This window comes from Lepidothrix coronata, unplaced genomic scaffold (genome assembly GCF_001604755.1).
Source record: "Lepidothrix coronata isolate B3197 unplaced genomic scaffold, Lepidothrix_coronata-1.0 Scaffold251, whole genome shotgun sequence".
Taxonomy (NCBI): domain Eukaryota; kingdom Metazoa; phylum Chordata; class Aves; order Passeriformes; family Pipridae; genus Lepidothrix; species Lepidothrix coronata.
Genome location: NW_016690431.1, coordinates 538,797 through 564,861, shown reverse-complemented (window position 1 = coordinate 564,861; position 26,065 = coordinate 538,797). Strand labels below are relative to the sequence as shown.

The 26,065-nt window shown below is 37.8% G+C and overlaps 1 protein-coding gene and 1 long non-coding RNA gene across 5 annotated transcripts in view; one reads left to right on the top strand and one right to left on the bottom strand.

Annotated features, from left to right (window-relative positions):
• The window catches only part of CACNA2D1 (calcium voltage-gated channel auxiliary subunit alpha2delta 1), a 379,624-nt gene that overhangs the window by 104,204 nt on the left and 249,355 nt on the right, over positions 1–26,065 (top strand). The window lies entirely within an intron of this gene.
• LOC108507325 lies at positions 10,320–24,386 on the bottom strand. Its single transcript, XR_001878082.1, has 5 exons — positions 24,340–24,386; positions 22,939–22,994; positions 14,829–14,918; positions 11,207–11,334; positions 10,320–10,605 (listed from the first exon to the last, which is right to left on the bottom strand). It is a non-coding gene; the product is annotated as an uncharacterized LOC108507325 (long non-coding RNA).

The following is a 26,065-nucleotide window of genomic DNA, read 5'->3' as shown; positions in this document are numbered from 1 at the left end:
TCATCCATAGTATCTCCTGCCTGACTGATAATAAGTATCCTGGATGTGTAGAGAAATGAAATCTCAGAACATATCCTCTGTGCCATGTTCCCTATTTTCAGAAGTGTTCACAGGTGAGATGCTGGGACAACCTGTATGGTTTACTTGTAGCTCCAATGCACTGAGCTTTGTCTGACTTCTCACTCACCTTCTTACTAATGTCATGGGATGCATTGGTAATGTTGCTTGCATAGAAATCCCAGGGAGATGTAATTTGAAGGTGACTTGATCTTGGGATGATTTTCTAGTCTTAAGGATGTTCCTGGGACAAGCCATGTCAAGTATATCTGGAGATTTTAATTCTGCATTAGCTAATCTCTGAAGAGGAAATACTATTATGGATTACTTTGCAAGGATTTGGTGAAGATCAGGGCATTCAACATTCAGTCACACTGGCCACACCTTGCCTGGGCACGGTTGGATGTGACTTTCTTAGCCTCTGTCTTCTTTTCCCCTCCCATGGGCACCTAAGAGACTGCAGGTGATGAAATGGCAACATGGGTGTAGAGCTGGCCCCAGGACAGGTTGGGACATGCACCAAAGCATTTGTAAATGTTCCTTGTCAGCAGCTTAGCTACAGCTTCAGTTACTTATGATGATGATGAGCCATTTACATCACAAGATTTGTCAAGACTGAAGATGAACAACCTCTATATTTTTTCTGGCTTTATTAACTCCTGCAGTGTTTAGATGTAAAACAAAAGGAGAAGTCAAAATATGTGGTCTCAGATGAACTGTGTTTCCTAAATCAAATACACTGCCTTCTGTAACACAGGCCATCCCCATGACCTTCTGATTACTAAATATTAATAAAATTGTAGCAATTTATCATTATCTTACATAAAATACCATTGCGGCAGCTTTGGCACTATGAGCTGTGGCCTTTGTTGTATTGTGGGCTGAATTCTGTAGGCTGAATCCTAAAATTAGAATTGTGGAAGTCCACAAGCTCTTTATATAGTAGCAATCTATAACACTGTTTCAGGAAGGAATTAAGACAAACCAAATAGCTGCCATTCAAAATAAATCTTGGGGATTTTGGACAAAAGCCACAGTGAGTTTGGATTGCTTGTTATTTTTTAAGGAAGTTTTAGAAAGAAATGCATTAATATGCACAATATAAATCCAACCCCGGAGGTCACTGAGAGTTTGCAATTTGCAAGTGCTTTAGGAATAGTTGTTAAAGATGCGAGAGGAGGAGGGATAGGAAGTGTCAGTAGGAAAAATAGTGCTGTAGTGCTAATGAGCAGATGCTCTGCTGTGTATTGAGAGACCGCCCTGCAATTAAGAAATAGTTGTAGGTAGGAGGAGATCATTCAGCTGTCTGTGTGCTGTCAGTGTACCTTGACCAGCTTTTTGTATTTCAGATACATTTTGATTAAAGTAAAAAAGAGTTTTAGCAGCAATGTTTTCTGCAGTGAAAAAGTGAGACCTGGATGCAAAGGGAACTGCAGAACCTCTGTGCAGGCAGAAGCCTGGTGTCATTTGTGTGCTATCAGCTAACAGTTTCCTCCCAAAGTCCCGGCTAATCTGTGTGTAGGGGAACGTAAATGTTCCCTGGAGGAGGGCAAAGGGCCAGTTCCTATCTCACCTCTTCAGATGACAGAGTAGCCAATATTGGATTTCCCAGTCATTATCAAGGAGTTCAAAGACGAGAAATAAGAAGAAATAATCAAAAGCAGAGTTTTTTCTGTGGCTGGTTTACTCCCTTACACTGTGGTCAGGATAGTGTGCAAGGACAGGGGGCTGGTTCCACCAGGAGAAGAGGTGTCAGCATGCTCAGTTCACCCTGAGCAGGAGCATATCTCAAACACGTGTACCTTGTGGAACAGGGAAGGTGAGTGAAAAAGAAACAGATTCCAGAATTATTTTTTTTAACTCTAGCTTTGTATGTAATCCTGTCACGTTTATTAGAGAAACAATTCATGGTTTATGAAAGAGGTGCATCATGCATGGGCTGAGTAGCACAGAACAGCTCACTAAGAGTAGCTCAGTTGCTGCAGGCATTGTTTGAACCAACACACACATTTTTCCCCTCCCTTTCCCCTACCTTTCTACCTTTTTTTTTTTTTTCTTCTACAGGTTAGGGGGCTTATAGCATAATTAGAAATTGAATTATTTATGAGGAATCATTAAAGTGGGTGGCTTGCAGATTAATCAAAGATAGGCGACATATGATATGAAACTGCCTTTTCCTCTGCTGCTTTCACTCATAGTGGCTGCAGGGAAGCTTAGATAAAGCATCCCAAGCTCTGAAATAGAAAAATTGAGTGTTCTGCAATATTACCTCTGTGTGTGTGTATACATCCATGAGTGTTGGGGCAAAATAAAAAATATGCATGAGATTAGCCAAAAGAAGGGTATTCTGAGGAGACAAAAGGAAGGGATAGGTCACGACTCATTATGCAGCTTTGGAAACCAGAAAATGTAATTTCTCTGCCAACTGGAGGAGTTTATGAGCCTAATGAAATTTAAAATCAGTGGGAGCTCATCTAATAGCAATAAGACATATAGTATTCTACTAATATTATGAGGAGTATGTCTAAAAATAACGTGGGAGGCCTTTATTTATATCCTGCTGTGATACTAAGGACATATCTCTGAGTAGATAAGATCTATCCCTCTAATAAATGACATTCAAGGCAAACCAAATTGAGCCTTTTAGCTGTCCTACTATTTTTGTCTTTATGAAACTTACTTATCTAAAGATATTTTGAGAAATACACATTCATGCCATTGAAATAATCTCTTTAATGCTGGTTTTTCATTTGTTTTTAGGTGCTGTCTGGGTGCCGATGTTAGTCCTTTCCAAACTTGGTCTTTAGAGTGTAAGATATCATGGCTTTTTTTGCCAAGATCGCTGGTGAATTGAGGTCATCTGAATTAGTGAAGCTAGTGATCCCTACATATTATTAAAGATTCTTCTGGCATTATAGATTTACTGGGTTTGGGCATATGGTGAAAGGATGGAAAGGGAGAAAGAATGAACTTTTTCTCCTAATTTCCAGAGTAAATAGCTTTCCATACATCTTAATTTTTTTTGCGCATTTTCATGCTTTGAGCCTGTTGAAAACCCTGAGCAGGTTCATTATTACAATAATAATAGTTATCACAAATGTGTTTATAAAAGAGCACAGGAAAGAGCTGGAGTTCTTTCCATAAGGTTCTCCCTCTTGTTGGGATGCTACATAGTAAGATTGGTCATCCTGGCAAGTAAGAGCAGTCCATCCCCTATAGAAACAGGTGAGCTGTACACCTGCTAGCTTGTTCAGTTCGATTAATGCATTGCTTCATTGCCTGTAATTCAGGCTTCCTTCATTCCTCTTTAAATGGGTATGGATGCATATGCATGTGTAGGCTGACCAGATGGTACAGAACCCCACTTGTTCTTTTAATTAGTTTTTAAATTCCTCATTGAGCCATGATTGATACAAACTATAAACCTCTATCATCCATTTCAAATATACTTTTTGTTGCTCGAGTGGTGGAAGTGTATGAATGTACATGAGGAAACTTGAACGTGCTTTTAAACCCGTGCTATCTGAGAGGTAGTATTATTTTGTTCAATAAGAATAGAGATACATCATCACATTATTATAAATATAAATTGTTTAAATTCAAGATTAGGATGCACAAGTGAAATAATTTCTGATTGTCTTTCCTTGAGTGCTCACAGTTTACAGCGAACACTCCCACATTAATTATTGTTTTAGTCTGTATTAATGAATAATTGCCACAGCGAACTCTTAAAAGGTCACTTCCTGCTCAGGTGGTGTAGTAGTCAATTTTCATCAGGGAGATGCTCCCATAGTATTCACAAGCTGTTACTGTTTCCAGGTAATCAACATTTTCAAAAAAGGCTTGTGCTTTGGAGTGTTTATGATTTTTGGGTGTTCCACATGCAACAGCATTAAAGCAACTTGATTTTCAAAAAGAGTTGAAGAATCCTGTTGATGACCACATACCTGCTCAAGGTCTATCGCTTTGGTAATCCCTAAACCAGAGTTCTGTAAATAACCACTTTAAAATACAACACTAAATATACCACCTAGAACCTCTTCTAATTACATGTTATTTAGCTAGAACTAGTTCAGTACAACAGTCAACTTCTGGGGTCACTACAATCCACTCAATGCATTTAATATCTCCTTGTTTAATATCTCCACGTCTTTACAGTATTTAATATCTTCACAGATTCCATGCAAAAGCCTAGTTCTTGCATATTTCAATTTTTCTATAAGAATGTTAAATTTGCCTCCTCGGGGTCAATTCTGCCATATTACTTGAATTTTTTTTTACTGCGTGACTTTGATATAGCTTAATACAGTTATGTTATATATGTTTACGTTTTCTAATTATAATTTCTGCAAACAATTTGCATACTAATATTCCAAGTTTTAACTTAGCATACTATTTTGTTACTGTTGTATGAAGATAATAGTGTTATTTCTATCTGTAAAGATATTGGGCCACATTACAAGTAGGCAGGGAGTTTGTTTTGTACCTTTCTTGATAGTTTTTCCCCAAGATTTTACATTTATATTCTTGAAATGGATTACTGTATGGTATTTTTTTACAAGAAAAAGCTGGTAAAAAAAATTGTGGTCACTCTTTCTAGTTTAATAGTGATAAAAGATAAAAAGACGTCGTTACAGAAGGAAAAGGCACAAGAAAAAAGGAGGGAAAAAAGCACAAGGAAAATCAGTAGGATATTCTAAGAAATGATTAGTAATTTGGGGATGCTTATTAAAGGTATTTTTGGGGTTTTCCTGAGCACAAATTCATATCTATTCAGAATATTTGAAGTGTCTTTTATTCTAGTGCCCTTTTTGTTACTGAGCTGTGTAAATAAAGTAGCTTGTCCAAACTAGCAGGCCTTTAAATATATCACACTTGGTAGTAAGCAAAGTAATAAATTTATAGATGTTAAAAAAGGCTTTCTAGTTTTTGTTCATGAGCTAGTTCTTTTTTTCCAGCCTTTACAGAACTGTGCCTGTAAAAAGTGAATGACTAGTAGTGGATATTAGGAAGGATGCTTAGTGCTGCTTAATGGGATGCAGTTCCCGGAGTCCTCAGGGACAACCCCAGCATGAATTGCTTTGCTCTTTCACAGTTTGGGATACGGCCTACAATGTCTTTTGCCATCTCTCCTCCCATTTATGTGCTGGTTTCCACATGAGATGAAACCAGCTGCTTCTTTACCCTGTGTTTCATGCTCAGAATCGTTTTTTTTTTAATAACAAGCTTAGGGGTTTACAAATGAAATGGCATGAACTGAATACGAAGCACAAGGACTTTGTTATGTTACTGCTGTGTAAATGGGAGGACTTGAACATTTATGGTACTTAGTCCTGTTTTTCTGGTCTAGCAATAGTCTGTAATTCATGAATTCTTGTCCTTATTACGGATAATGCCAACATGGCTGTGTTGTACTCTTATATTTTTAAATTATTCCTACAATCTGTCAAATCCATTTAGGTACATCCCACATTTGCTTTTATTTATCTGCAAAGTGCAGCCTCCTTATTCATTACAGTTTGGCTGCCAGCATGGATGGAAACCATCCCAAGACGTATGTGAATTTAAATGGCAGCAGAATGACTGGCACTAGATATGTGTTTTTAGTGTCAAGGCTATGGTAATGTATATCATTAGTTGTTAAACATAGTCTGCTGTCGGCTTGGTGCCAGAGTGCTGTCTTATGTGCAGTGCCAAACCTTGCTGGAGAACTTAGCATGTTCTCTAGTTCAGTTGCATATTTTCTCAGTTGTAGCTGTAGAAAAGAGACACCAAATGTAGTGACACAAAATAACTTCTGAACCATGCAAATGTGACATGAACCATCCAGTGTGACATGGAAACCAGTGTGACACTTTGGGACAAGTAAGTTGACGCTTTGTTTTTGTCTTCCTTTTGGCCTCATTTGTCCTTATTCATCCATCCCAAAAGTGAGAAAATATGAGTAAAATCATCCCTGAGTATCTTTCTCGGGTCCTTGCTGATTGGGAATGTCCGTGGTGGCTTCTTGACAGTTACTTTTCACAATCACAGCAGGATTGGGAATGCTTATGGGAATTCAGGGCAGTGGGGAAAGTCATGCCTTGGATAAGTATCTCTTAATATAGGGCATTTCCTATGGGATTGGGGGATAGCAAAATCTGTATCACCTTTCTCTGTGTTGCTTGTCCACCTTGCTGCTCCATCCAGCTCTGACAAATGAGCCGGAGAAGGGATACCGCCGAGTGCTCTTCCCACCTGTGCTGCAAAGGATGGGCAACCAGATGCAAAGAAAAGCCATTTCATGAAAAGCATTGACATAATTTGTTCCCTCAGTGGTAGGACTTAGGACATAAAACTAAACAGTCATTCATGGTCAGTTTTTTTCCCATTTTGAGGGACATTTCTGTGTTGCCTCTTACTATGGGATGAGGTTCTTTCTAGACTAACAGTGTTGCCTCTACTGAAGTAGAAGACTTTGAAAGGAAAACTTGAATGTTGTTTCCACACATGAACATGTAATGATTCACGTAGTGGCAACTTGCAGTTCTATAATGCCATTTGGTTTTTAATGTTGGAGTAGCCTGTTATTCCTGACTAAAATTTGTGTGCATGTATATATATATGTGTGCATGTGTTTGTATATAGATATATGTATATATAAGTGTGTATGTATGTATGTATGTATTCACACATGCACATACATTTATTTAGGACTGCTACAAAACCCAAATAAGCAAAATGAAATTAAAATTAATCTAAAATTAATCTGAAACACATTACATACAGGCAGAGCTGAAACAGCTTGATCTGTTCAGCCTCAGTAAGAGAAAGCTAATAGGGGATGTTATACTAAATATATTATTTTGTCTCTCTGATTTTCCTTATTTTGTTGCATGAAACATTTCTGATATAGATTCACTTTTTTGTGCATTCCTTAATTAAATGTAATTAACAATACAATGAAATATTTTTTATGATGAGTAGTTTCAAACTCTGAATGAAAATATTAGAGAAATCAAGAAAATTTAAGTGGTCTGGTATAATCCATGGAAAGGGAAAAGGCAGTTTAGTAGCAAGTTACTATCTCAGCAGTGTTGCAGGTGAGTGCAGATGGGAAATAGGATTGCAGGGAGGGGGTGAGCTTTTTGGAATAATGTGTTATAATCCAAGAATAAAAGTCGAATATTATTTGTCAGATTGGAGTATTTAGATTTAGTTCACTGTACAGATAAATAATCATCCTTATCTCCTTCTGTTTCTGTAGAATTATTTTTGTCAGACCCTGAGCTCAGACCAAGCAGAATAGAAAAAGATTAATGGCTGGTTGGCTTAAGTAAAATTTACTTGCTTTGTTGATCATTTCTTAATAAGTCTTTTTAATTATAGGTTGCCTTTATTATACGGTTTGCTCAAAGAACCTCCAAATCATCCTTTATTTTTCATGCTGTTACCAGTTTTAATAATGATTGATTTTCAGTTGTAAATTGGACTATATTGCTTGTGGGGGTTGTTTTGTTGGTTTTTGTTGCTTGTTTTTTTTCCTGTCTCTATAAAAAGAACAGTATTATTTCTGAGGGTATGTTGGACATTTATTCTGGAAAACTGAAAATAGATGTAGATGCTATAAATTCCATAGCCCTCACAATTGAAGTGTGCATGGCTAATGGCATTAGAACTTTCATTACTAATCTCTGGGAAATGGATATAGGTCATTCAGTGACTAGAGAGAACTTTACATAGAAATAATCCTTGAAACAGCTACAAATAAAGCTTAAAAGAATGCATAGATTGATTTTGATTTCCAAATGCTTGAACTTGAAGTTTTTCCATTTAAAAATAAACATTTTCTGATGTTATGAATAGAAAAAAGTACTTTAGTGCAAAGTTGCTTATACCACAGTAAGCTCAGCTTTAGGTTCCAGACTGAAGCTCCTAGATGATAGCAGAGGTGTCTTTCTGGGGACATGCCCGTTGTTTCTTGATGCAGACTTTACTGAGCTGCCCCACAGCAGCTCTCCTCTCCACACTCAGCAAAACAGTCCTGCTTTGGTTCATCCTTAATTTAATTTATATTGAACAAAAATGCATTTTATTTTTAAGAGGAAAGGTTGAGCTCATCACAAGCTATTCAACTGTGCCATTGCAGCACTTGTGCCAAGTCCTAGTGTGACGCTGTCCTTTAGGGAAAGCCGCCCGTTCCATATGGTCCCTGAGTCTGTGCATGAGAAGGAGATGGGTGCAGTGCAGAGCTGAAAGCAAGGTTGGAGTCAGAGGCTGCCCATCTAATGGGGCAAGCAAGGGTAAACTAGGGTTTCATGAAAGTGCTCTCCTTCAGGGTGATGTTTCTGAGAATAGACAAAATGGCCATGAGGTTATGAAACCCAGTTGCAAACCTCTCCTCAGCACTTCCCACACGGCAACCAGTGTTTTGGAGGTTCATGTAATGAGTGTCCCTGCACCCTCAGTGGCAGTAGTGTCGAAGGATGTGGTTAAAAGAAGTTTCTTTATGCATGGTGACAGAAAGCTTTGTGTTTATTTGTTACCCCTTAGAAATTTTGAGAACTCCTCACTCTTCCGGAGGTTTCCTGTTTGACTTTGGGTGAGGCCTTTTAGTTTGCACTATGTTTGGATTTTCATACGCTGGAAGAATAATAATATTTTCCAGGATGCTTTAGTGGGATATTGCTGCTGAATAGACCATGTCAATACTTACACAGGAATGCCCGATATGTTTTGGAATTATGCCAAGGTTTTAATTCAATGTTAATTTGGTGCAATGAGTTCCAACAGCTAATTAAGTGTTGAGTGAAAATGTATTATGCATCAGAGGTATTCACTGAGGGTGGTTGTAAAGTGACATGCTTATACTTAGGTTTGCATTTTAGTACTTTTGGGTATTTGCTTGTGGAGCCTTAATTTTGCAGTGACATCTGTTTTGCTGTGCTTTGTTTTCAGATTTTTGTCTATTTTTTGAAAACTTTGTGATCCTTCAGAATGAAAACAGTAAAGTAACATGCTATTGCCTCTCATTTTTATAGGTCTTTTTCCTAGGAAATAAATTTTTAATTTCCCAAGGTTTTCCTGCACTAACTGAAGGCATCTGGACCTTGTTTGTAGGGAACTCATCAAGACTGTGCTAAGGAGTTTGGTATTCATGAACTAAGTTCTCTCCCTTTTGATGTAATCAACTAATCCATTAGTACGATGGACATGTACATCCCAGGGGATATCACAGAAGCATAGAATGGCTGGCATTGGAAGTGACCTCTGGAGATTATCTGGTCCAACCTCCCTGATCAAGCAGGGCCACCTAGAGCCAATTGACCAGGACCATGGCCAGATGGCTTCTGAATATCTCCAACAATGGAGACTCCACAACCTTTCCTGGCATGGATGATTATTTTCAACAATCATGGATGATTGTTGCCAACAAAAACAAGTTATGGAAGGCTTTTAAGGAGATTCAGTATCTCTCATTAGGTTGGATAACAAACCAAAAAAAGTGTGGGATTCCTTCTGGTCCAGAGCTTTGTCTTTCCACCTGGATGCTTAGCATAATTGCTAGGTTAAAAATGGGTTCTAGTTTGACTGTATTTGCTTTGCCCCATGTCTCCTGGATGTATGACTGTGACTGTTCCCACCCACAAGAACAGGACTAGAAAGTGCCTTTACTTGAGGTAAACCATAAACAGTAGGATGGGGCAGTCATGGGATATCTGGGTTTGTCCTTCTAAAGATCACTGAGCAGGCTGCATCCCAAATGAGCAGGGAGGCATACTCTCAGTGCAGGCAAGCACAGTTCCTACGAGTAAAATGTTCAGCTCTCTAGAGATGACAGTGCAGACAGTGTATCAAGGAATTAACATTCCATAAAGGTGGATTTCCTTCAAGAGGTCTTTGGCTGCCCATCTCTTTTTGTTTGTGTGTGGAATGACTTCTGGCAGAAATGTTAGGTTGGCCAGATCTCCTGTCCCATCCTAGTAAGTACAGATTTACAAAGTTACAGTGAAGCAGAATCTGAAATGTGGGTGGACTGGGTTTCATCCAGGAGTTTAATACAGATGTATAAATGATATATGTATAGAACTAAAATCTTATATGTTTAAAATTAACAAATAAACAAACAAAAATCCCCACTTTCTTCTTTCTTATACTGTTTTTTGCTGAGTACAGGCTGATTTAGCCATGCATGTTGTAACACATAAATAATGAACAGTATATCAGGAAAGACTTTTTTTTTCTAAGAAAAAAAGGAAACAGAAAAAGAAAATTTGGGCACTTGAATTTTTTTTTTGCCAGGGAAAGCATGAATGACACGACATAAAAAGCTTTAAATTAATTAAAGCAAAACATCGATTACATTTTCATCACTCAACAATTGTTTTGCTGCACTTCGTATCTTCTGTGATTCATGCACATCAGTTTGCATTGTAAATTCTGTAGGGTGTTGTTATAGTTTATCTGTGACTCCATCATCTCTGTTGATAGATGTTCTTAAACAAATCAAATTACTTTGTCAGCTCCATATAGTCACTGAAGGAACAGCAAAATACAAATCCAGTTTTCCTGGAGGAGGAGCAGGAGAAAACTGTAGAGTTGACTGTCACCTAACTCTATGCCTATATCCTTGTTAAAGTTGCTAAGAAATCAAGATCTTTACATGTGTATTTCATTCACAGAGTTTCTAAGCCTTTAAAACTTCCTGTGAATGAAAATAAATTTTCAGAACCTCACATGTAATATATATATATTTGATGTCAAAAGTTAAAAATAAAGGACAATGAAACTTTTATACAGTAGTAAAAGAAAGGACAAGTGAAATGAATCACTTTCAGATTTTCCTATTTTTGCCCGAACAAAATCACCACTTACAGAAAAAACAAACAAACAAAGAAAAACCAAACAAAAAAAAAAACCCAACCAGTTTTTATCAAGTATTTTTTTTTTCTACTGGGAAATTTCATGGTCGAGGTTCTGGCCCATCCTCATCATGATGGTGTCACTTGGACCTCTGAAGTGACAAAGTGGAATTCACTGCAGAGGAAATCAAGGACTTGCACATTTCCTTATCCTCTACCAAATATAAAAGCAGAATTGAAATAGATTCTCACAGTTCAAAATAATTAAAAAATTCTCAACCTTTATATTGAATTACTATTTCACATACCTGTTCTTTGACTTACAAGCATGAGATTTTATTCTTTCATTCTAGAGAGTGTTAAAGTATGATGATAGTTGTCAGACTTCCAATATTAAGGCTATTTACTTCCAGAAAGAAGTCACTTATCGAAATGGCTGAAGAGAAAAAGATATGACATCCAATAAATTATCATATAGATAATAACATTTTTATTGCATTTTATTGTGGTTATGGTGTTAACTTCCGTGGCAGCTAGCAGAGTCACTTCTACTTTTTGAAAGTAAATTCATAATTGGAGTCTATAAAGCCTTTTTGGGCATATATTTTCCAGGTTGCACAATATTAGGGCAAAACTCAGTAATCAGCTAAAATCTTAATGACATTAATATGGTTTTTGATTTTTAATTGATTTTATTAAAAATAATAAATAAAATTTACTTTTTGCTAGGATTCTTTCATGACCTTTATTGGTAGCCTGATTAAAAAGGTGAAAATTACCTTCAATTTGATTGCTGAAAAGGTTTGAAAGACTGTTTCAACTCTGTTGTCCTAAGAAAGACTTTAATGTTTCACTGAAAGAAAAAAAATACATCAAGAGCCTGGAAAGGCCTCCTGATTTAGAATTTAACTAGGGAGGAACAACTTCACATTGGAGAAACACATGTAAAATATACTAATAGCAAGAACTCCCCAGAACTAGGGGTATATCCTCTTAAAACAGCTTCTAAAATTTCTCAGTGAAAAATGACAGGCTACATTTTAGTCTTTTTAAAAAGTATTTTGGGGTCTCTGAGGTCTGGTACGTTCATTCTTTCGCTTGTGTTAAGCAAAAGCACAATAACTGTTAAAAGTGTTTAAATTTTAGGGGTTTGTTTAGCTTTTGAAAGCCCAGTAGAAATGTTTGTATAGAATCTCTCAAACTAGCAATTAAAGCTTTTTTCCCTTCTCACTATTTAGTTTGATTTAAACCTTGAAGTCTTTGCAGTTCAAATGCTGCAGCAGCCTGCAGAGGAACTGAGAAATGAAAGGCCCTGGAAACAGACTCAGGTAGTTCCATCCTTAAGCACTGACTTGCTGAATAGATGTCCAAAAAAAAAAAGAGATTCCACCCAACAATGGACCACCCACATGTACAAAGTCAATATTTGTTCACATTTAACTAAAGCACTTTTAACTGTACTGTCCAGTTTTACATTTGAGAATAAATAGGTTCTGACCAATCTAATTTGAGGTAAGAATAATGTGGACACATCTAGAGTTCAAAGAAAAACTGGCAGGCAGAAATGACCTATATAAATTTAATTAGTACTCTCATTCTGTCTCACAGTACATTTGTGTCCATCAACAAAAATATTGCCAGATCCAATTATCACTAATTGGTAGTTAATTTGACTGGGAAATACAAGGCTAAGTGTTTAGGGGCCAACCCTGAACTCATTAACATAGAGGACAAAAATATTAAAAATATTAGAAATGAGATAGAAAAATAATGTAAATGTATCTCTGTATTGGCTCCAAGCAATTAGTTGTGGATCTGAGGGGGTGAAGGGTTGCTGTGCTACTAACAGACCAGTCCAAAAATTGATGTGCAGGAAATCGAAGGCCTCGAGCATTGAAGCTAAGTGTGAAACTCCTCGGGAAATGGGTTAACAAAAGGAATTTACTTTACTTGGCACTTAAAGCTTCCTTTAGTGACACAGGTTGTAAACTATTACAAAAGAGATGCAGCTCCCATGGTATGTACAGGAAGCTTATAGACTTTGTGAAAGGGCGTTTTTCCCCAAAAAAGCTACTCCTTTTTGTATTTACAAAAGAAGCCACAAAATAATTGCAAATGGGCTGGACAGCGGCTTTGCACTGAGATAGATCTCTTTTCATTGTACAAGAAATGAATGTCTCTGTGTAACAAAGGGCATGGGTGATGTTTTATATTTCATTCCTCATTTTCCTTTTCCCTCTAGCAGAACTATTTAATTGGTGGTTAGTGGAACTCTCTGCACTTTAGAACTTCACTGCTTTTAATTCAAACAGATACCATGACTGCTCAGAACTACAGCTGGTTCTTCCATCTGCAAATCTACTCTGTATTTCACTTCATATTGAATAACCATTTTCCCTTATGATCATGGACATGAAAAAATTATCCACTGTTTCTGTGAAAGCTCCATTTGCTGCCCTGGCATGCTTTGTGCATTACCATGTTGACAATGGACAAAATGCTTTTCTTGAAGGAAAAGGAAAGAGACCTATGTCATTGTCTTTTGTTCTCTTGACACTACTGGTCTTTAGTGTTTGGCCTGGAGTACATAATTTATAGTCATCAAAGAAGTAAAGTGAAAAGCAGTACATGGGCAGAAGTGAGGAGAAAGACTGTGAACCACAGAACCGTAGAATGGTTTGGGTTGGGAGGGACCTTGAAGATTTGTTTTCCGAACTTAGAATATATTGCCATCTTCTCCCACTACATTTTGCACCTCACTTGATCTTTGCAATACATGCTAATTCCAAAGCAGTAGGTCCCTTCTAACTGCTTGCTTGAGAGGCCACATCCATCCAGCATCTGTGCACACTACAAATGGGATAAGACCAGCCTGTTTGTTCCATTGGGAAAAGCAGGAGGCATCATATGAAACTTTCAGACAATGGGCTGAACTGGAGGAAGGAGATGGGACCCATCATAAAGCTGTGCTGGCTCTCGTGACTGCAGGGCTTTAGAAGGGCCTTGAGGTTACAGTTAAAGGTGTTGAGTCAGTTTATAAAGCAAAAACCATCAAGGCTCTTAAATAGGAGAGCATCATGTGGGGCTCAGGTTATGTTTGAATGGGAAATGTTGTAAATTGAGTACTTGGCTGCAAATACAGGCTAAAGACACAGGGCAATGGGCCAAAGTCATTGCTTCCATACATTGATGCGAGTTTTTAAATTCATTGAAATTATCCTTTTTTAATAACAAGAATAAATTTGACCAGTTATATTAAACTGTGAAGAAGTGTCTAATGAAGTATCACTGGGCAGATTTGAAGTTTGGCCTCGATTAACATCATCTTTAATGATCTGGAAGGAGACAGTCAGAATGTTCATTAAATTTGCGTAGGATACTAAGTTTGGTTTCAAATACCATTGAAGGTACAAAACCACAGAGGGGCAGAGAGAGGCTTCACTGAACAAAACCAGTAAATAAATAAAAAGGAAAAACCAAAAGAAAGAAAAAAGAAGAGATTCAGCTCAGTAAAATGCAGGTTGATAAAGGAAATTATTAATATTCTGAATTACAGTGTAGGAAGAAGTAAAGCACTGCTGAGAAAGATTTCAATAATAATAATAATAACAACAGAAACAACATTACAAAATCATGTTGATTTCGGAGCAGAGGTTTAAAAAATGTATACAAAGTACCAGAGGTAAAATATATTTTCAGGGAGGAGTTAAGGTGTTGGAAAGTGCTGTGGTGCACATGTGAAAATGACTGATGTGTGTTCAGGGTAACACCATGGGCCGACCCGAGCAAGGGGAGTGGAATCACAGCAGTGAGGATCCAAACTGACCATAAGGAAAATATCTTGGAAGTAAAATGTGTTCACCTGGGAAGTAATTGCCTCAAGGAGGGTTGGGATTTACTATTTCTGTGTATTTTATTTTCCCCACGTACCTGGTGAGGTATTAAGGATGCTGCTGGACACAACTGCTGAGTTCTCGTGAGCTGTTGTTACTGGCAGGGGATGGATCTGGTCCCACTTCCCTACAAGAGAGAACAGCAAAAGTGCCTTCAACTGTAAAGACATGAGTAAACGATCCAGACCATTAATGAGGATGCTATTTTTATTTATTTTTCTGGTTTTTTGGCAATATGAAGCCTCAAAGTAAAGCTACTTGAATTTATTGCATCAGCTTCAAATTATAAGTGTTGTAATTTTTTTTCATCTTCTTTTCTAGCACTGAGGATCTGGTAACTTTACTACATTTTAGCCTGAATGAGGCAGGTATATCAAAGTACTAGATGTGGTAAAAGACTGCTTTGCCTCAAGTACGCCTTTGTAGTGTCCAATTTTGCTCTTCCTTTTGAATAATCACTTTTATTGGAAAGAAGCAGGAAAATCTTTTTTTTTTTTCAAGCTTGTTGAAATTAGAAATAAATGGTTCAGAAGAAAACCACCAGTGTTTCTTTTATTCCAGAGCAATTTCAGGATGATGGATATTTTTGCAAGAAATATTTCTTCATTAGTATCTTCTATTGATGATGGCCTCATCAGCCACTGTAGTGAATTTAGTGATTCTTTTTAATTTGTCTGCATGTTCCAGTTCAATTAATTTTCTTGTTAAGTTTTCATGGTGAATGTGTGTAGGAAGGATTGATGTAAGTTAAAGATAAAATTCCTGCTTTAGATAGGTAGAATAAATTAACAGATCAAAACAGCAGCTATTACTCTCTATCTTCTAGGTTTTTAAAATAAAATTACTTTTTCTTTGCTATCATATGCTCCTTAAAGCCTATAAATTGTTTTCTAACCTCTCTAAGTTGTAATTACTATATCAAGAATAATAACTCTGGAGACCTTTATTTGTATAGACACTCAACAACTGAGCCTCAGTAATGTGTAGTACCAGTAGAAGGATAATTTCTGAGATTCTTTAGATTTCTGAGATACTTTAATTGATTCAACATTCTCATCAACTTAATCACTTTCACGTAATCACAGTCACAGAATGGTTGGGGTTGGGAGGGGTTTGGGAGGGGCATATGGAGATCATCTAGTCCAACTCCTGCTAAAGCAGGTTCACCCAGAGCAGGTTGCACAGGGTTGTGTCCAGGTGGGTTTTTAACATTTCCAGAAAAAAGACTCCACAACCTCTCTGGGCAGCTTGTCACCCTGAGAGTAAAGAATTTTTTCCCTACGTTTAGGTTGAACTTCCTGTGTTTCAGTTTGTGCCCTTTGCCCCTTGTCCTGTTGTAACCTGTGGCACCTCTGAAGAGTCTGGCCCCATCCTCTTGACACCCAGTCTTAAGACACCTATATATGTACTGATCAGATCCCCTCTGTCTCTTTGCCAGGCTGAACAAGCCCAGTTCCCTCAGCCTTTGCTCATGAGAGAGATTCTTCAGTCCTCTGATCAGCTTCATAGTCCTCTGCTGGACCCTCTACTTTCTTCTTTTTGTGATTCATAAAAATGAACAAATTGACTTGGTGAACCTAATACCAGTTCTCCAGTCATCCAGAAATGGAGATCATGATCCTGTATTCAGTTGCTGAAGGTGCACTAGAAGCAGATGAGCAGACTGAAGTTAACTGTTACCCTATGTACAATATCTGCAATTTAAAGGTTTTACTTCAGACTGGATCTAGTGTGGTTTTTTGGAGTCAATATGGCCCAATATAAATGTGTTCCTCCAGGAGAAAAAGATGAAGTGGAGAGTAGGAACTGTGTCCAGAAAAGGAGGGTCTTCACAAAGGTTGTAGAAGTTAAGGCAGTTCAACATCTGATAGTTTGATAAAATATACAACACTGGTATATATAACACAAGAAATATTTGCGAATTTCAGGCAGTATATAAATATGGGACTAACGTATGGGAAACTTCTACATTATATGTTAAAATGGTGGTTTATGCACTGCATATGCAGTGAAAATGTGCATTTCTGTGTCAGTCCAGGAAGAGGGAATGCTGCAGCATTACCATTCCAGCTAACAAAAGGTGTCTGCACTGTGCAGTAGCTGTCTCCCTGCCTTTCCCCAGCCTCTGGCATTAGGTTTCTGGGCATGTCAGCTCTGAGACACTGTTGATGATACTTTGCATCCAGGTGTGTATTTCTCTCTTCATTTGCTCCCCTTCAACTCTTTTCAATCCTTTGCATGACTTAGGTGGTCCCTTCTGGCTTCAAACTCTGTAGCACAGTAATGGAAAGGATTAGTATCAGTACAAAGTCTGTACAAAGTGCTTTGCCTTTTGTTTACATAAGGTGCCTGTTTATCAGCATTTCTAAATACTCATGCCTAGCTGTAACTGTGGACACACAAAGCATCTCAGCACAGAAACTACTTGAGGTCGACTCTGAAATGAAATCTAACATGACAACGAACTCTTTACAATAGTCACTCTATCAGTTACTATAGTCACTATATCAGTTACTTCACTGCTGTGGAGTCATAGTGATGTTCAGTGCAGGCATAGGGAGAAAAATGTCTCCAGGAAAAGTTTATCAAATCTATGAGGGAAAGAAAGCTTGTATGTCAATAACAAAAGAGGAAGAAAAAAAACAAATCACACTGTGGTATGTCCATAATATAATTAGCCTGTGATAATGCTAACACATTGACTTTATATTGGAAAAGCAGTCAGTGTTTTATTCTAAATTCAAAGCATTTGGAAATACCTTCTTTGCCTTTTCAATTTGTTTTAATTTGCCTTTTTTTTCTTTAAAAACAAATACTTTGAGCTCACAGAAGTTAATAATCCAGAAAGTAGATGTTATACTTGTGATAACACTTCATCACACTTATCCTAGCAAACATGACTTAATGCTTGAATAAGATGGCTTCTACAGATACGTAGTGGGTACTATCAGAAATAGTATTGAGTGGGCATTAGAAGACATGACTTCTTCACAGTGGAAATTTCCATTTACTCCATTTCTAAATGTATAACTCTAGTATTAATTACTTTGAAGTGAATACTTAAAAGATTCTCATTTTGCCAAGGAAATACTGTATTTAAACAAAACTGTTACTTAGGACAGGAAATATCTGTTGTCTCCTAACTCTGTGAAGGTTGCTTATATAGTTTTCACAGTGAATAGTGTTATTACATATTTAAAAAACACATCTGTCACAAACTGTCTAAGCTAGATCAGAGACAAAATGTGTTACATATTACAAGCCCAGTTCTGTCATGAGAAGAAGAGGTTTTAATCTGCAAATACAGCATAATACCTGTTCCCAGGCCAATTTCTCCTTTGCTCACTAAGGCAAACGGTGTAAATTGGTTTAAGTAGGCAGTGGAATTGAAGTGACAAGAGTAATTTATACTACCTGAGGTTCTGTTCCCTCCTTTAAAAGATGAGACACTCTGTTACAGTCCTTGCAGACTGGTCTAATTGGGCAGGCTTGAGGGATGCTTAGGAAGTTTCCCTGGGTCCTGCAGCTCATTTTGCAGAGTGTGAGGGCAGAGTTCTGCAGGACAGCTCAGGTAGCAGCTTACTTTCACCATGGTTTCCATAGCTAATTCCATTCTGGACTTCATGCAGGGTTCAGACTGGTTTTGTTTCTACCCCCATATTATTAAATGTTGAATGTCCTCTTTGCACTCACAAGTATCTTTAGCACTCAGAAGTGTGTGAACAGTTTGAGATATAGCAGTATCTACCTCACATCCTTTTTATAGATAATGTTCACTGGTCCTGAAACATGTTCAGTTTGCACAAACTGCTGCTAACAACGTTTGATCCATGAGCTATGCTTGTAGCAAACTATACCTCACTCTCAAATATGGGATACCAGAATGCAAAAAGAATGTAAGTTTATGTTGTTTTATATTACTCTCACTATTCAAGCACATATTTTAGAACAATGCCAATTTTTCTACTGCAGAATTTTTAGTTGGGAGATGAACTGTGCACCAGGAAATTAAAAAAAAAAATAAAAATTATTCTTCCTTTTTTTTTTCTTGAAAGAGGAGCAGTGATGTGTCGCTTGATCTCTCTTTCCTTTGGTGTCTTTCCCAGTAAATTACATAGTTTCCCTTTCATGCCACATGCATCATTAAACATTCTGTATATCTCCCAATGCTTCTTCATCCTAACATGAAGGAAGCCAGTAATAAGATTAATCTTTGTCACTAACAATTACTTGCATGGCTATAAGGGAGGAACATTATAGGTATACATGCCCAACAAAATTCAAAGGATAAGCTGAGTGCTATTGAATTAAGGGCATCTATAAGTATACTCAGTTTTCTTATATCTCTTCATGTATTCCTGCAATGATATTATATTCAGGATTTGAAATGATAATCCAGGGATCCAAACAATTGGTAGTTAACCATCTGCACTTGATAGAAACAATAATAGCAAAGAGAAAGCCAGACCTGGAACAATGACTGTATAATCACTACAAGGGTCTTCTTAGATTACATTTTTTTCACAACCTTAGCAATGTCTGTGGGGAATCGATGCTTTCTCTTCTGAGCTACCCCTACTCTTAACTAGAACCGTGAGCTAGAGGAAGTAGCTGGTTGGGCTTGTCTGAGAACATCAGGATGCAATTGATCCTGTAAACAAGTACACCCTCATTGTATGGTTGTACTCAAGGAGGAGGAGTTAGCATTCCTGCATTGTGGAAACACATGCTGGAGGAATATAACTGCCATGGAGACATTCTCCTTGCAATTCTATTCTTCTGTGCCTCTGAATCCTTCCAGTTGTATGACCTCTATGCGTTCTGTGTTGGTGACAGCCCACACTGCTTGAAAAACGCAAGATAGTTTAAAGAGGCAAGTGCTGTTCAGGGTGAGCAGGGGGATGTGTTCTGGATTCCTTTTTCTTGCATTGCATTTACTTCTTTGTAAGTAGTATCCAAGAACGATATAGGTACACATGAGCAACACATGGTGCCACTCATATGTTAGCAATCAATTAGCTGTTTTACTTCATTATGTGTTCCTAGGCATTAAAAAAGAATTAGAGCTTTGGCCGACAAATAAGTAGTGAATACTTTATAGTAACCTAGATAGGCAAGGGAAATGCTAGTAAGCATTTTACCTCTCTGCTCTCTTTCTGCATGGCTGATTTATCACTTAATACAGCACATAGCTATGCAGCTATCCTTTCTTTTCATGTTCCTGGATTCCACCTAATAAGCTCTGCCTTTGAGCTGGGCTTGTTAACACAAGCAGTGTGTAGCATTAATAGCTGCCAGTGTGTTCAGTTCATCTCTTAGCTTGGGCATGGCTGTTATGGACAGCATCTATTCTGCATTTGAGCCATGTTCTCTGAATGAAAGTCCCACAGCCCAGAAAAACAGATCTGAAAATCAAACCGGCTTCCTGATCTTGACTAGCCAGTGTCAAGGCTCCAGGTGCCAGAGATGCAATTTTCAGTCCTCCCAATAAACCAAGGTGCTAACACAGTGCAAGGTGTTGTCCTCAGCTGTTAGGGCTGAGCAGATAGGGGTTCTCCATTTCTTAAGTTTATGTTACATTTTAGGAATTCTCTAGGGTAAAAAATGAGGTAAAATATCATGTGTAAAAATGAGCATGTGGGGTTTATTTTCCCTTACATTCAAACTCCAAGGTAGCCAGCTGATAAGGAAATTTGAGCAAAACCAGTGAGATTTACAGTCTCTCAAGTATATTGTTTGTTTACTTGGTGAAATAGTTTGAGAATGTATGTATAAAACCTTTTTTTATTATATAAGTATCTCATTTGGCATTTACAGCCAAGAACTAATGCTAAAGGGACTTTACTAGATTTCAGAAAAACACCCTAATTTTGTCTATTTTCTGCTAAGAAAAATAGCTTGAAAAGGAAAGATATAAAGTGAAATGAAAGGACACTGTCCACAAAAGTGCACGGTGTGAGTTTACTCTCATGCTGACAAAAGATGGAGCTTGGCCTCATGTTCTGTGTAAGTGCTTAACTCCTAGTACCAAGCAATGCTGACTGTTTAGAAGGAGTGGGAAGGATGCCACTGTGCCTTTTCCCAGGCCTGGACTTACTTGTTAGAGATCCACTGGGAATGTAAATGGGTTAAAATACTTGCAAGGACAATGAGGAATTATTTAGTGTCTGGATTTTACTAGGGTTTACAAGTAAAGTCAGTGTCAAGCCACTTACCATTGCCAAAAGCAAGGTATTTCCTAGTATGTCCAGAAGCTAAACTTGAAGAGCATCTTGATTTCATATGTCTCCAAAAGCAAAGTGGCAACAAAAAATAGATTTCAGGAGACTGAGGCTTCATTTCAGTACTTTGCTGGGTACTCCCCTTTTCATTGACTCTGTTTACTTCTCTATTAAATTTGACTATTAGTATCTACGTCATTAAGGGTTTCCAAGCCCAGAGTAATTAAATCTGAAAAGCGTGTTGAGACATTCAGATGGAAAGTGCTATCTAACTGCACTGGTATAATTATACACTGCATCCAAGTACCAAAGGAAAGTGGAACACGAAAGAACAGCTAAATTTATCCTAGAAAATGGGTTCAGCAGTTCAGCATTCAGATTTAGATCAGTAGAGCAGCCTCGCTGCTGTTTAAAGCCACGTAATCAACTAATTTTGGCTGATGCACTATCAGTTGAAGTGCCTTTTAATATGTGTTGGTTTAGTTCTTAATTAAGAGGAGTTTTAGCATACAATTAACATATAGTTTTGTTTTAAAAATGTTTTCTGGATACAATATTTATTGTTTGATTTTAATTCATAAGTATTTTTCTTCTAATGTTTACAATGCATACATAGATCACAGCATTGATAAAGTATGTGTAGGATATTGAGAGGAACAATTTTGCACAAATTTTTCACACTGCAAATGAAAACTCAGAAAAAAGAAAGTCCACGTGATGGTGTATGAAGTGGCTGATTGGGCTACAGGTACAATATTTAATCCCTTAGCCTTTTTCACCACCAAGATGTAAAACAAATGCCAGTGTAATGTGCCAGTAATGTGATCTGTTGGCTTGTAAAACAACTAATGTGTTACTCCCCAAATTCTGATAGTAGTGCCTGTGCAAATTAAGATTTCATATCTCACAGTCCTGCATTTGCAATGAACTGTGTTAGTAGATGGAGATGTTGCTTGTGTTTTTCATGATGCCTTAACTTAAAGGTCTAGTAGCTTTTACAACTGTTTTGCTTTTTCTTTTTTTTTTTTTTAGTATCCCTTTAGTAAAAGAGATAATATAGATATGTATCTGGAATTTATCCTAATGTTCCAGATGTGCTGCAGTGCTGTGCACGTGGCAGTTCTGCAGAGAACCTTTGACTTAAAATCAATTATAAAAGCAACCATCCAACCCTGTCCACAGAAACACATCCAGTTGCAAATTTTCAGTTAGGGTCAATTGAGCTAACTGTATTGCCAGCAGATGGTAATTTATACAAAATGATTTTGCAATTGGCTCAGTTAGTTAAAAGTATGAATATCATGTTTTTCCAACTCTTTTTCACAGCAGAAGCAGGCAGAAGGTCTGTCTTTAGCTGGTGGCTCTGGGTCTTGTTGGGTGCTGGGTGACAGTGGAAAGAGCTTTGCCAGACTACTTCAACCAAATCACAGTGTCCAGCCTGGGAAAGAAATGAAGTAATGTGCACAAACAGTGCTGCCCAGGATGCTGTCCTGCTGTGGGCTTACAGGGGTAAAATCATCCCAATGTGCAACATTAAACTCATTGTGTTCTCAGTGCTACTGCTTAAAATGCATGTACTCTTCATTGCTTGACATGATTATTAAAAATACTATAAATTTAATAACAGTAAGAGTATAATTCATTCATTGATGATGTTCAGAATTCTTATTATGGTCTTAAATCCCAATGGGACTATGTATTTGGGTGATGCAGTGGTTGTTTAATTTTAAGTGCTAAAATAAATGCTGCAATTACTGCTGAATAATGAAAGGGATGACTGGATAAGTTTTACTCTATCAGTGGTCTATGCTTGTTGTATGAGGGATAAACAGAGAAAAGTGCTACTGCTGCTTATTCATGATGCAGAAATCAAAATCTTTTCCTACCAGATGCAGAGAAATCAGGGATAAGTCTTGAAATGCTTACCTAAAAATTGATGTCAAGTAAAATCTGCACTGAGACTCCAATAGTAATAAAACCTCCTAGAGAAGAGAAAAATTCACAAAAGATGAGTAATAAAATTGAAACTAAAATTATCAAAGGATTTTTAAGTTGGTGTTCCTTAATGGAATTGGTACTTGAGGATTTTCAGTTTTATATATAAAAAAGGAAATAATTCTAAATTTTATTTTCACTCATAGTATCATTCATGTAATAAATTGTATTATCATTCTATATTAAAAGTTAATGTATAAAATTGAAAATTACGTTTTGCTTTTCAAGATAAAGGCATTACAGCTGAATTGTTCTGTTTGAGGGAAAAGTTCTAACTATTTATTTGAGCAACTTGCAAACCATATTTCAATTACAGCACATTGGCATGTGTAATTATATATATATTTAAAAAATCAAATACATAGCAATGATTTGTCTTGATTTCACTGCTTATGGAGTGAATGTGTGCATATATGATACTTTGCTATGTTACTGTCCACATTTTCTTGTTTATTTTTTTATTAGAGATTTTCTTAGCCATTTCAATAGCTTCATTTCTTATCTTTGTTTCTCCCTCTCCAGTAGAAGTTTCCAGGTTGTTTCTACATTTCCCTCCAGTGTCAGAGCTGGCCCTCTTCTGGCTGTGACAGTGTGAGGATGGGGGCCTTTGGCCACAGATTTTCATAGAATGGTTTGAGTTGGACAGAACTTCAAGGACTGGACACTTTCCACTAGACCAGGTTGCTCAGAGCCCCATCCAACCTGGCCTTGAACACATCCAGGGATGAGTCACCCACAACATCTGAGCAATGTGTTTCAGTGTCTCACCAGCTTCACAGTGATGTTTTGCTGAAACACCCTGCGCCAGAGGTGTTATTTGAGCTTTAAACACTGCTTAACGCAGAAATTCTGGGTTGAGGGAACACTGAGAGACTTTACGGTTCACTTCGATTCCATCAGTGAGAGAAAAGATGGCAACGCCGCTCCTCGGCACAGGGGCACGCCGGGGCCGGGACGGGGCATGGACATTAAGTTCTTGCTCTGGTCTGACTCTGGGTTGTTGGTCACTATTTTTATTATCACCATCGTCACTATTTTATTATAATTATAATTATATTCACTTCTCGTTATTTTCTTATTCTGTTTTTGTGGGGTTTAGGCCGTTTTCCGGCCCCCGGGCTGTGCCGGCAGGTGGCGCTGGCGGAGCGTGGGCGGCGCCGGCCCCGCGCTGCCCGTCCCGGAGCCCCCCATCCCTTGCTTTGCTTCCCAGAGCTGCATTCCCGGAGCGAACGAGTCCCCTGCACCAAGGGCAGTTCAGAAATTAAACGTAGGGACTTTCCCTGGAGGAGCAGCCGGTGCGAGGCGCCGGTCCCCGGTGCGTGCGGTACCCACCGGCCTCTGCCAAGAGCGCTGGAGCCCGAAGGATCCCTGGCTGCGGTTGCTGCGCGCGTTATCGTAAAATGAAGGCGTTTGCCCAGCTGCATAAAATATCAGATCGTGACGTACAAGGGAAGAATAAACCAGTGTAATTGTTGTCTGGCTTTCGTCGGGGTTTGTGCTTTTTTTTTTGTTTTGTTTTGTTGGGAAGAAGGAAGTTTGATTTCAGGCACTGAAACTGAGCCGATTGTCAGTCACCCACAGAAAGTTTGGACAAGTTTCAGGTTTGCAATAAACACATGAGTCTGTGAATCATCAATGGTAGCTGGTGAATGGTAGTGGAATGTGCAGCTATGAATAATGTAACCTGGATACAAAATGTAGAGGGGAATAATAATAAAAAGACTGTTGTCAAAGGTCTACAAAACTCCTGTAAGAATCCTGCAGAAGAAATGACAATTCGATGTAGTAAAGATCAAAGCAGTGGGAGGAGAACTAGGAAAGGATATTATCAGAGAAATGGAGAAAAAAAGTATTCTCAGGAGACCCTTTGTGCTGAAAGTGGTGTGTTTGAAAGATGAAGTCTGAAGATGGTTCTTGAGATTGGCTAATAAGAGATTCTTAAAAGAATTAATGATTTTATTGTAAGCATATTGCAAGGAGCAAATTTGATTACAGCTGGCTGGTCACCTCATTAATGAACTGTACTTAACACATATGATATATTTCTGAGCATCCGAAAGCTTTAATGCTTCTTTCCTGCAGCCCACATCCTTGATAAATGTGGCAAGGTTAGACAAGGAGATATTTATTCATAAGTGTCAGAGACAGTTAGGAAACTAGAGAATTCTTAGGATGTTATTGCCAGTCACTGACCCTGAAAAGATTGACATATGATAACGCTGTGAGACAGCCAGGTTGGGAGTTACTCTGGTTTGAGGTCATGCCTCTCTGCTGGTGAGAGAGATGACTCTTACTCTAGCTTTGTCCTCCAGAGTGAGAGTCATTTCTTCCTCTGGGCTTTGATTTCTTTCTTTAGGTATGGATATGTATTTCCAGGTGTGAGACTTTCTAGCTAAGAAATTTCTGAAACCACTACTTTGATCCAAAAGTATATTATGGAGAAAAAGCTATGAAGAAGGAACTCTTCAGAAAGTAAATTTCTATTGTTTTATTTGACTACAACTTGAAAATCAGGACAGAATGCAATTGTTACCATTTCGTAATTGCCATGAAATTCCAAATTTTGGATTTCGTCTACGTATTTATGATCCACACTATGTGTGTGGTACAGCCATGGAATGATTGTTCAGCTCTTGAAGTCATTTGTTTTCTGGTTCATGTAATAAGAGGTGTTTGGTCTTCACTGTGAGTGAACTTGCAATCTAACTTCTCACATAAATTGAAAAAAAAAGGACTGTGTCTCAAAAATAAGCCTCTTCCTGGGAAATTGGTAAAGAGCTTGGAGTGGAAGGTTTTATATTTTAGTGATATCTATAAAGAGATTTTACTTTGCATTTGAGATATTTCTATCCTTAATATGATGCAAATGTAGGGTTAAAAACTGGACTCAGTATTCTGCTGCTGAATCAATGATTGGTCTTAGAAAGAAGTAATATGCAATGTAACAAATGGCAGGAAGGATAAAATTGGCAAAATCAGCATCTGTTATCTGTTATCTGATCTCATGGTTTATAAAAACAAACAGTTAGTTAAGCCTTCAATAGAAATTTTTGAAAAA